Raw genomic sequence first — 12,586 nt, forward strand, 5'->3', positions numbered from 1 at the left:
GCATTTTGGCTACAAAACACCTTCTGTTCTCCTGGGTCATAGAATAGGTAACCCATAGAGCCCTTGGGGTAGCTTACAAATAGGCAATGGCTGGTCTTGGATTCCAATTTGTTTGCACTCATTCTTTTAACGTGTGACAGAAAACCCCAAATCTTCAAGTGTCTGACACTTGGTTTCTTTCTGGTCCAAAGTTTATATGGAGTATTTGGAACTGATTTGGCTAGAACCCAGTTCAACACGTATATTGTAGTCTCCAATGCAAAACCCCAAAAGGATATGGGCAACTCTAAATGCACGAGAAGTGACCAGACCATATCTAATAAGGTCCTATTCCTCCTCTTTGAAACACCATTTAAATGTGGTATAGCAGGAGGAGCTAATTGTGATACTATCCCATTGACCTTTAAGTAGTCTCTGAATTCGTCAGAGAGTTACTCACCACCTTGATCCGATCGAAGGGTCTTAATTTCTCTCCCTAACTATTTCTCGACCTCTTGTCTGAACTCTTTGAACTTTTCAAATGATTCAGAGTTGTGTCTCATTAGGTACACGTAACCATACCGAGAATAATCATCGGTAAATGTAATGAAATACACGTGCTGGTTATGAGTCCTAACACTCGGGGGACCACATACATCAGTATGTATAAGGTCAAGCGTGCTTGTACATCTTTTAGGCTCACCGTTAAATGGTCGTTTCGTCATCTTACCTGAAGGCAAGTTCACAAGTGAGAAGATCTTATACAGTTAGAAAATCCAAAGGACCATCCTTTACCAACCTTGTGATACGATCTATATTAATATGGCCAAGTCGGTAATGCCACAGGCACATGGGATTAACTGTATCAAGGATTCTTTTCTTGGGGATATTATCTGACGTAGTTTCGACTATGTTAGTTTCCAAAGAAGGATAGAGAACATAGAGACCATTCTCAAGTTCTCCGTATGCGATGAATTTGTTATTTCTTTTAATAGTAATCGTATTACCAAAAATAATAGAATATCCATCTACACACAATTTTGAACAGAAATCAAATTTCTTCTCAAAATTTGTACATAAAGACAATCTTTCAGTACAATTGATCCTTGTCTGAAAATTAACTCTACGGTTCCTAGAGTCGTAGCTGCAACACTTGCAGAAGTCCCCAAGTAAAGAGTTACTTCTCTGTCACTCAGTCTTCTGCTTATCTTGAACTTCTGCATTGGTTTCTATGACATAGGATTCGAAATTATCTTTCTTGGATTCTAGGTACTGAAGACAGTTCCTCTTCCAGTGGTCGGTCTGTTTCCAGAAGTGACAAGCATCTGATGCTCTGTCCTTCTTCTATTTCTTGCACTTGGTGGCTTTCTTCTGGTGCTTCTTCTTTGCCTTCCTCTTTTTCTTGCCCGACTTGCTAGCTTCAACAAGCATAGCAAGATGTTCATCCTTCTTAAACAGTTCTTCGGCCTTCTGCAACATATTGCTGAGTTTCTGAATGCTGACATTCAGTTTGTTCATGTTGTAATTCATGATTAACAGATTGAAGGAAGGAGGCAAAGAATTTAGGATGGCGTCTACCTCAGTGACATGGTCCAGCCTGTATCCAAGAGCCTCAAGTTCATTGATATAGCCCATCATGCGAAGACAATGGTCATGAACCTGCTGGCCCTTAGACATTTGTGCAGTCATGAACTGTTTCAGGACCTTCTACCGAGTAGAACGATTCTGCTCTTTGAACATTGTCTTTAGATTGTCCAATATGTCCTTGGCTAGCTCGATCTGATCGAACTGCCTCTGTATTGGATTGTCCAGGGAGGCAATGATATAGCATCGGGCCAAGGAATTTTTCTCTTCCCACTCAAGGTATTCCCTCCTACGGGCCTCAAAAGCCCTATCTCCCGGACGCTCTAGGGCAAGGTTTTTAGCCACCTTGTCCAACTTTTCAGAAGTCAGGACCAGCATAAGGTTACGGTACCAGTCAACATAGTTTGGTCCTTTAAGTTTGTTGTCATCCAATAGCTTTGCAAATTGTTCGTTTGCCATTTCTGATAAAAAGCAAGCATTAGTCCACAACCTAATTTGATTCATATTGTCATCCAATCGCAGATATCCTGCGCCAATAAAGAATTCAATCTCCATTGTACGAACAGCCCATAAATCAAAAAAATTATAAAGAATAATTCTAAATATATTTCAGATTTATAAAGAATTAATTTCAGATCATTCGCCCTTGATTTGGGAAACAATTTCCCATAAAAAACTACAATCTGCACAAATCAGGAAGAACGCCTTCTGCCCATTTTCATATGTTCAAATCTGATCTATTTTGGTTCAAGATTTGAACCATGGCTCTGATGCCACTAAAGGGGATGAGAGATCCATCATATGGATAGCCAAACCCTACAGGTAGGTAAGGCAAAATTCCAAAAATTTCTCTTTCTCCCATGTGGGAATCACATTCCCTATTTTAGAAAATCTACATTTTCAATTATCAATCTTGAACCAAAAACCGTACCAGATCTGAAACCAAAAGGTAGGGGAGGGATTTACCTGATACGGAGTAGCAGTGACTCCCAATGAAGGTGTTCACGCCCAAGGAAAACTCCAAAAACTGCTCCCACTGAAGATGACACAGTGTTGGGTGGAGAAGAATCAGTAGATTCTTCACAAGAACCGAATTATCCATTTGACAAGTCTATTGGAAAGAGGAGGCCTGTCCATGAAGAACTTAATTAGGTCATTTCGTGTGATAAGCCTCAACTTTTGCCCTAGGATGTAGTGCCTATATTTTTGTGTATTAAAAACCAGGGCCAGGCACTGTTGTTCCATGTGGGAATAGTTCTTCTCCACCAGTTCAAGGGTCCTACTAGCGTAATAAATGGAGAGTTCCACTTTGCTATCATCCTCCTATGCTAATAGGAATCTTGCTCAAAGGTATCTTGATGCTCTAGAGTCCATCAAAATTCAAAAGATTTCTTGACTAACTTCATTAATGGCAGGGCTGCGTGCACGAGGCCGGGGATGAACCTTCTTAAATATGAGATCTTCCCTAGGAACCTTAGCTTAAACTCTCTACATCTTTTGACTACTTTCCTCAGAACCTCAGAGTGATCCTCTCTTCTCCTTGCTTTAACCACTATATCCTCAATATAACACTCAATTTCCTTGTGGGTCATATCGTGGAAGACATTAGTCATCGCTCTTTGGTATGTGGCCCCTGCATTCTTTAGTCCAAAGGGCATCATCTTATAGTAAAAATTCCCTATGGGTGTTCTGAAGGTTGTGTGCAATGCGTCTACTGGATCCATGAAGATCTGATTGTATCCACTGTAAGCATCTAACAAAGAGAAAAGTTCATGTCCTACGGTTGAGTCTATCAGCACCTCCATGTTGGGAAGAGGGAACTCATCTATTGGGCAGGCCTTGTTCAAGTCCCTAAAATTAACGCAACATCTACAGTAAAGTGGAGTTAGTGTCTGGGTGTAATAATATTGTTAAGGAGCTAGGTGGGAAAGTACTAACCTTAGTTTACCGTTCTTCTTCTTCATTGAGACTACATTGGTGAGACACTGAGGATGTGCTATAGGTTTGATGAAGCCCACTTTCAGAAGCTGCTCTATTTCCTCTTTGATCTTTAGGGTTATTATCGGCTTAAAAATCCTTGGAGGTTGTTTCACTGGCTGGAATTTTGGATCTATGCACAAGGAGTGGCGGGCAAGTTCTAAATCTAATCCTGGCATCTGGTCGTATAACCAGGCAAATACATCCTGAAAATCTGCAAAAGGAATATGGGTTAGACTGGTTTTAAGCTTTAAGTTTTCTATGATAAGGACACTTCCTTACCTTTTAGAAGTGTGACAAGTTTTTCTTTGTCCTCAGTTGCAAGATTGGCAGATACAAGGGCCTTTTGTCTGCTCCGTCGGTCACTAGGTTGATTTCATCTATGTTAGATAGTGTATGCCCTTAGCTCCAATCAGCATGATATACATTATGACATTTATTGTAAATGAATAAAGTACATATTTGATTCATGTTATTATGGTATGTTTCTGTGTAATACCCTTAAACTGGACACATATGAGACTCGTGTTACTTTAGAATCTTCACAGCTGTTGGATAGATCTAGGGAGATTTATCCTGCCAAGGCTGACACTAGTCTACTACCAAGTTGGTTGGGGTGGCTTGTCTCAGCTGTCAGGGTTGGACCTTAGGCACATGTAGTGTGGGTTTTCTTGAAACCCTGAACCAGACCAAAATTCCAGTATTTCCCTAGACCTTGGAGATAGATGGTTAAAACTGAAATGCTACACCTGACTCCTAGACTCGATTATCATACCGCACTAGGTGTTGGATTGGGCTGTCTTTGATGTGCCAATCAGTGAGATCATTAGAGGGGGTCAAAACTTGAATATGTTGGGACAATCCGAGAATTCATCTGAGTGGGTAATCATAGTGACGGGATCAGCCCCTTTGTTGAACAAAGTGAATGATCGAGAAAATGCACTCTCTCTGATTGAAACCTAAACTACCGGCAGTGGATTTCAAATGTGTTTGGAACTTGGTTTTGTAGAATATATTTATATAGAGATATACTTATATATATAATGGTTTCAAAATGTTTGCAAAAGGTTTTAATTCTCGGGATCCATGTGTGTGGAGAGTGCAGCACTGTACCTTGCATCCAAGGGAGAGGTCCTCTCTTGTTGAGCAGTGTTTGATCATTAAGGGCTAAGAGGTTAGCTGTAAGACCATTGAGGGTTATACCTGATGGGCTAATCTTGCATCTACCCATAGTCCTTGGGCCTTCATAAGATGGTTGGACCCAAGGAACATTTAGTGTAAATGTTGGGCCCATTAAGATCCCATGGTGATGGACTCAGGGGTTCACTGTATCCAGCAATGAATTCAGCCAGGCCTTGTAATAGAGGCTAGGCTGAACCCATGTGGCTGATGTGTAGATCAATGTTAGGGTCCCACGTCATACAAAGAGAGCCAAGCTAGCCAGCATTAAAAGGAAGTGAGCCTGAAAGCTTAATGGGCCTAAAAGCCCATTTCAAACTGATTTAATTGGATTAATTAAATAGGGGTAGATCTGGGTTTGGATCAGTAGATAAGGATAAGAAGATAACTCTTATCCACTTAAAGAGTCCAGATCCAAAAAAAGATTTGGATTAGGAAACTCTTAATTTGATTAGGAATAAGCAAATCTTAAACTACAGATAAGATAATGGATTATCCTTATCACTTAAAGAGTCCAGATCCAAATAAAGATTTGGATAAGGAAACTCCTAATCAGATTAGGAGGTTGTCTCTTTAAGGTTATAAATAGAGAGTAGGGCGGACATGAAAAATACACAAAATACAACACAAAGAGAAGACAACTCAGTTACGCTAATCTTGCCTTCTATTCTTTTTCTTCCTGCTCTTGCCGCCCTACCCTGTTCGATCTCCAGTTCTTAGATCTGATCAAGATTTGATCTTGATATTGTTTTTTGCTGGAAGAAACAATTTTGAAGTTGTGCTCACTACCCCATTCGATTCTTACTGAAGAATCACAAGTTCTTGGTGAAGAACTACCTACTGATCCTACCTCATCTGAAGTTGTGTCATCTTCAGTGGAGGGAGGATTTGGTACACACTTTGGGCGTGAACACCTACATTGAGAGGAGCTTTTTCCATGGATTTCGTATCAGATATATCCCTCCCTAATCTTGGTTTCAGATTTGGTCCGGTTTGGTTACAAGAACGAACCTTGAAAATGTAGTTTTCTAAATCAGGAATAGGATTCCCGAATTGGAGTAAAGAAATTTTTCAAATTTTGCCCAACCTTCCTGCAGGGTTCGGCCATCTATATGATGGATCTTCCATCCCTTCATTCTAATGGTTCCTTGACCGTGTCGATGAAATCTATCATGCACCATGGAGGCACCCTAACTCCATTGCAGTATTCAAGTGTGTCTTCTTTCAACTCTTGAAGTTGTTGGGGCAGTTAAATGTTCGTTTAATTTTGTGTTTAAAGGGTTTAGTAGCTAGGAGGCACCCTCGTACTTTCATTTTTTCAAAAAAACACCCCCTCTCAACTGGACTTGACACCAACTTCCCAAAATCTGCATTTCAGCCATGAAAACTTCCTAGTTTTCCCCAAATTTTGCACAGAGACCCTTAGAGGCCACAACATTGCATTTAACTTGGAAAATGGCACATCTTGACTATTCTAAGGTCGAAAGTCCCCTGAATTGATGCCCTTAAGGCATCAAAATGCAGAGTTATCAGCTTTCCTTATCCTTGAGATCTCTCATTACTCACATGTGCTACTACCTTTTTACGCATTATAACTAATCCTGTGTGGCATCGGTGACATCATCATTCGGTAGTTGGCGTTCTGGCGATTCCACGAGATAGCTCGCAAGGTCCTTTGCTATCGTGGGTCCGCATGCCTCCAGGCATATGCGGGCCTTACCATGGGCTTGGCCTGCATCCCGTCTGACTCGTCATCACGAGTGGGCTCGTGGGCTGTGAGTTCATTGCATGCCTTAGCAGGCGTAGCTTCATCGCACACTTAGGTGGGCTTGGGACCCTCGGATGGGTACGGTTGTGGTTTCTTTAGGTTTGGGCGCTGACTAGACTCGGTGAACCATGGGTTTATCGCAGCATGGGGTTGATTGTGAGCTGCTCGCATGTGCTTCCATGGTGTTAATCCTGATGTTTGGGTGTTCTCTTAGGTTCTGAGTGAGCAATTCATACCTACACATATTCCTTTATTTAAAATAAACTAAGGGTGTTACAATAATGGCCTACTAACCCTCTTCTTTTTTTTATAGGAAGTGGACCAAGCCTTTGTTGAATATCCAGGATATTGTGCACCCCTTAAAGATTGGATTCTCGAAAAAGCAAATGACATCAAAACCATTAAAGGGACACCCGTTGGGAAAATGTTACGTACTTATCATTGGTGCAGTTGGAATGGCCAATGCTTAAGGTGCCCTTTGAGTGTTGGGATCCAGAAAAAATGGTCTTCTCCTTTGGGGAAATTGAGATGTGTCTGACATTAGAAGAGGTAGATTATCTCTTGTGAATGCCCATCGAAGATGAGATTTCCTTTCCAGTTGCCAAGTAGGGGTACAAAGCAGACCCATGCCAATTCTTAGCATGCGAAAAGCACTAACTACAGATGGTAGATGATGAATCCATCACAGTTCAGTTTCTCCAAAACTGCAGCACCCAAGTCTTCAAATCAGATAAGCTAGAGAGGATAGGGAAGGATAGAAAAATGCCTTGTTCATGACCATCGTAGGACATCTCCCCTTCCCACTTGACCATAAAAGGATTCATGCAAGACTAGTCACAGTGCTGCATCAAATCAAAGAAGCATCATCAATCACCTTGGTCCCCCATGATCTTAGCAGAAATTTTACGGGGCTTAACCATGTCACAAACACATAGAGCATGGCCACTCCATGGCTCTATCCAGAGCTTATAGTTGTGGTTGATACAACATCTACCGCATTTGGTTATCCATGCCGGGAAGTTTTTAACTCAACCCATATACAAGGTAAAAGAAATATTGAGCACTAATCCACAAGCAGTAGCCTTGACAAAGAAACAAAACTTCACATTATTGCAAAGGGTCACGGAAGAAAAGGTCAATTGGAACATTGGGTTGTCTATCCAAGAAGGGTGTAACCGACCCCGTTTAGCTGCATAAGGAAGACAGAGCATGGTTCTAGCAGGTTTATACGAATCGGCACCATATGTCCCAGTACGAGTGTAAGTAGGAGGTGGTTAGGGTAGGTAGGGATGGTCTCCATGAAAGACAAAGGAACACCGAGAGCAGGGAACTAACTAAGAGGCTAGGGTAAGGGAGAGCGAGGAGACGACTTACGTAGGGAATCCAATGGTAGGGTTGATTAAGGGTTGAATGAATGAATTTTGTTATGAGTAGGGTCTATATTTATAGACAGGGATCCCGATGTCCCGAAAGGAAGGAGCCAAAAGTGCTCACTTTCTACTAGGAAAGAGAATATTAGATCTGTTATCAGTTATTAAGGAGTATTACTAGGGTTTTGCCATGTGTTCTTATGAGATCTCTCAAGGGTTAACTTTCCTTTCACCCGAGGATTCTCATAATCCATGTGTGCTACTACCTTTCACACCTTACTTAATCGACATGGTGCTAGTGATGTCATTGCATAGTAAGTGGCCTTTTACTAAACCTATGTGGTGCCTTATTATACACACTACTTAAAATTACATGTGTGGTAAATATTTAAGCCTAGTTCTTAACGAACTGGGATCCCTTGGTGGTCCAACATTTATCGTAAGACTGCGCTCTTCCAAAGTTCATCGTCGGACCATGTGTGTCTGATGTCTATACCAGGGCCGCACACATTCAAGGTTCATCACGATTGTGTAACGAACCATGTGTTTATAGCAAACCTGCGGTGTACTATAAGTTCACCATAGGGGAAAGATAAACTATGGACTAATCATAAACGTCCATATGGCATCAATTTAGTGCTCTCTATACTCTGAAGGACTGAGCGAGCACCATGTACCTACATTAGCCCCCTGCTTATCGATAAGTGGAGTGGAATCTTATCGATAAGCATGTTGCCTTCACATTTGTCTTGAAGTTCTATGATGGATCAGTAAATACTTGTGCATTGGGCCTGGGGATCTATTCTATTTTGCGATTTCATGTGATTGGAGGAAAGTGATAGTGTGTCCTTGTGCGTTAGTGGCTTGGCCAAGAGTTAAGAGTTTGTTCTTCGATTGGGTTTCATCTCTTTTATGGTCTAGCCCCCTTGTCTTTTGACGATTTCCTGTCTGTTAGTGAGCAACTCTACATCAAATTTGTGAGTTTCAGTACCCCTGGCCATTGACAGAAAGGAAATTAGCAAAAGACATTAACATTGTTCCACCAGTGTGGGCAATAAGCCCCCTATGTGTCAGAGTGATGCCTTTTTGTTGATGCATGGTGTCAGACGATGGTGTAGGTTCAATGGCTAAACATATTCGATGACTAATGGAAGTTGAGGAAGATATTAAGTGATAGTGATGTGGTTAGTATCATTAGAGATTTCTTAACTGTCATGTCGTAACAAATGCAGTCTATTAGCGCATCTAGCACAGACACAATATCCGATAATTAAAGTGGCGATTGATGACGTGGCACTTCATTTAAATTAATGCACCGTTTCATCCCACCTTTTGAAGGGCATATCTATAATTTTCTTTAGATTACTTTTTCGTTAACCGTCAGCTAGGGTCCCACACCCGCACCTATTCGTCTTCCCCAGTGCCATTGGTCATTCCTGACACATGAGAATTGTTTATAAAAGGGTAGGGGACCGCACCGAATCTCCACTTTGACTTCTTGTTATTGTCAGCCTATTTTGCTCTCTATGACCTTTTGATTGCCCTGCAACCTTCTTTCTATTTCCCTTCTTGTTTTCTATCCTAACCATTGTTTGCTTGTCATGGCTCCTCAACAAAAGAAGGTTGACTGTCCATTCTTCAAACTTTGTCAAGGAAGTGGACACAACGGAGTTGTTATTGGAGAGGGAAACAACCATTGTGGCCGACGGGGGATGGGGGTTTTGGCCCCCGATGCCTGTGTTTAGAGGCAAAGATGGATTGTTCAATGTTATCACCAGCACAGAGTTGATGTGCCTCTACAGCCAACCAGATCGGTCGATGTCATATAAGTGTTAGGAGCCTAGGATAGACAACTCGAAATCTTCGAACAGCTACAGTGCCTAGACAAAGTTCATGCTCGAAAACTCGATGTACTGTCGAATGTTGTAGGACTTTGGTCTTCTCCACTTTGTGGATTGTTACACTAATCTAAAAGGGTGAGAAGGGGTAAAATATGTAAAACCCCTCCTAGAACATTGGTCTTGTCAAACTCACACCTTAGTCGATGTACTCGGGGAGTTTATCATTACCGTGGAAGATGTGGCTGCGTTATTGGCACTGTCCATTGGGGGTTCCGTATCCGCTCAACATCTCCAGCACATTGAGTCTATTCCTTCTGATCTCTAGGGTCTCTATGACAAGCTTATTGCAGAGATTGCTGCATTCAAGGTTTAAGTGGACAAGACTACCGTCGAGGAAAGTTGCAGTTAGAACAGTGGCTGGAGTATTGGTTTGAGTCCAATGGTAGGGGAAATGTGATGGTACATGGGGCGAACAATCAGTGCCATCTTACTACCATCATTTTGTACATTGCCTCCCGATTTCTATTCCCGGGGCTCCCTGACTATGGATTGCATACAGTTTTGGTGCCCCTCACTGTCCTAGCTACCAGTGGCCACTAGCTACCTTTGGCCTCTACGTTCCTATGCTATTTATACGTGCAGATGGATGGCACCATTCAGTAAACAATGAACCCCAGTTGTAAGAGGTGTATCAGTTACGTCTGTGCCCCCTTTTATGGATGTTTTTGTGTGAACGCTTTAGCCTCAGTGTCACACCCCGTGATCTCTCTCCTATGCACGTAGTTGTGCCCACCATGAGGGGAGACGAGTCTGAAGAAAAGGTGTTTAATGTCTACCGGGGGAAGCGCTGGCTCCAAGCTAGTAGACACAAGTAGTTTAAAATGAGCAAGATTGATTTGAAGCTAGCTTCACTAGATGGATTTGTGTGGAGGCCATATACCCAAACGTTCATCATGCCATGCCATTTTGTAGCGGCATGACTATTCTAGAAGGCAGTGATCAGCACTGTGTCGTGGAGATGAAGAATCCTATTGCGGGCATGGTGCAACTAGTAATTAGGCCAAGTGTAGTGGCGTACCTTGATCGCACCAGCAAAGCACAACTGGCTGTATATCGTTTGGACCGAGTATTGCGGCAAATCAGTTATGATGACATGGGCACCCAATTCTTGAGGTCCTCTGGAGAAGACTTTTTTGGGTCCAGCACCATTACCTTGCATTCCCTAGGACTTTGAGGTTCCCGATCGCAAGGTATTCTAGGGTTCAAGGTTGCAAGTCCCTCCACTTTGCATACCTTTGTGCACTGTTTGGGGGTTTTCAGGAACTGATGAGGACAAACCCCCACCCCCATCATGTCTTAGCCTCCCATGAAGGTCACATTGCTAATTAGAGTGAGAGTTTAGCTGCTCCTCCATCACACTCGCCAAAGAAAGTGAGGATGAAGCGTGAAGGGAAGCGCCCACTGAGCCAGTGACCTTTTCACCCCTTTCACTATATCTAGCAACAACCTCCCTCAAAAACCCTTCGTCATTCCTTACCTAGAACTCTGCGGAGAAAATTCACCCAAAGTCCCTTGGAACTATTACACTGAGCCAGTAATGGCGCATGTTGGTCAAACCGATTTATAACGTGGAGCCTTATTAAGATCTAGAAGGTTTTTGCCTCCAAGACATGTAACTAGGGCAACAGATAAAGGAAAGGCTAAGATAGGGGAAGAGCTAGGTGAAGAGAAGAAAAACAAGGAGAAGGATGATTTCCTAAGAGCCATTAAAAAGTCTCGATACAACGTACCCGATCAACTAGGAAAAATACCAGCACATATTTCAATACTTGGGCTATTATTATCTTCAGAACATCACAGGAACCAAGTTATGGAAGTTTTCAAAAGGGCTCTTGTCCTCCCAAGTATAGAACCAAAAAGGCTAGCACAAATGGTTGGCATGATTTTGGCCCCTCGATTCATAACTTTTTCAGATGATGAAATCCCAATAGATGGTGTTACTCACAATCTTCCATTGTATATAATAGTGACTTGTAGAGGAATGAGGGTCCCTACTGTCTTGGTGGAAATGGGTCTAACATAAATATACACACTCTCAGAACACTACAAGCACTACATGATGGGAAGAAGAGACCCATTGCGGTAAGGGCCTTTGACAATTCAATTAGGCCAAATTTGGGAGATGTAACACTTATTGTGACTATTGGAAAGGTTAATTATCAGATTCAATTTCAAGTTCTAGACATTCAAGCATCTTTTACCCTATTACTAAGGAGACCTTGGCTTCATTCCAATGGAGTTTTGCAATCTTCCCTCCGCTAGAGACTAAAATTGGCCCATGATAATGAACTCATTACAATCCTTGGGGACAATCAGATTGCACCAGCTACAGAATCATCAGTTCAACACCTGGAGGAAAGTCTAGGTTTCTTCTCTTACTAGTTTGAAGAAGTGAACTCCATCGAGAAGGTTCAAGAGGCAAAGAAAGATCAAGGGAGGATAGCACCACCCCTTCGAATGATGGATCATATGAAGTTCGACCCTAGCAAAGGGTTAGGTATCAAGCAATAAGGGAGATTGAACCCTGATAAGGCTAAGGGATCTCTCCTTCGATTTGGAGTGCACTATAAACCTGATGAACATGACCTATTTGACCCACGAGGTGGGAAGAAGAAAGGTGTATCTCTTTCAACACCACTGCATTTTGTCAAACCCAGTAACTTAGCAACCTTGCCCGAACCATCACCAACCCCTCAAGCCAGCCTTGAAACCCCCCTTGACATCCCAGACATTTCATTGCTTTTTATTGAAGACCAAGAATATCAAAAGGAAATCGGCTCATCATCAAAGGCCTAGGAGGAAAAGGAGACTGAGGTGATCTACATGCC

The sequence above is a fragment of the Nelumbo lutea genome, chromosome 5, assembly GCF_056320005.1.
Source record: "Nelumbo lutea isolate HS-2025 chromosome 5, American lotus-T2T, whole genome shotgun sequence".
In the NCBI taxonomy this organism is placed as follows: domain Eukaryota; kingdom Viridiplantae; phylum Streptophyta; class Magnoliopsida; order Proteales; family Nelumbonaceae; genus Nelumbo; species Nelumbo lutea.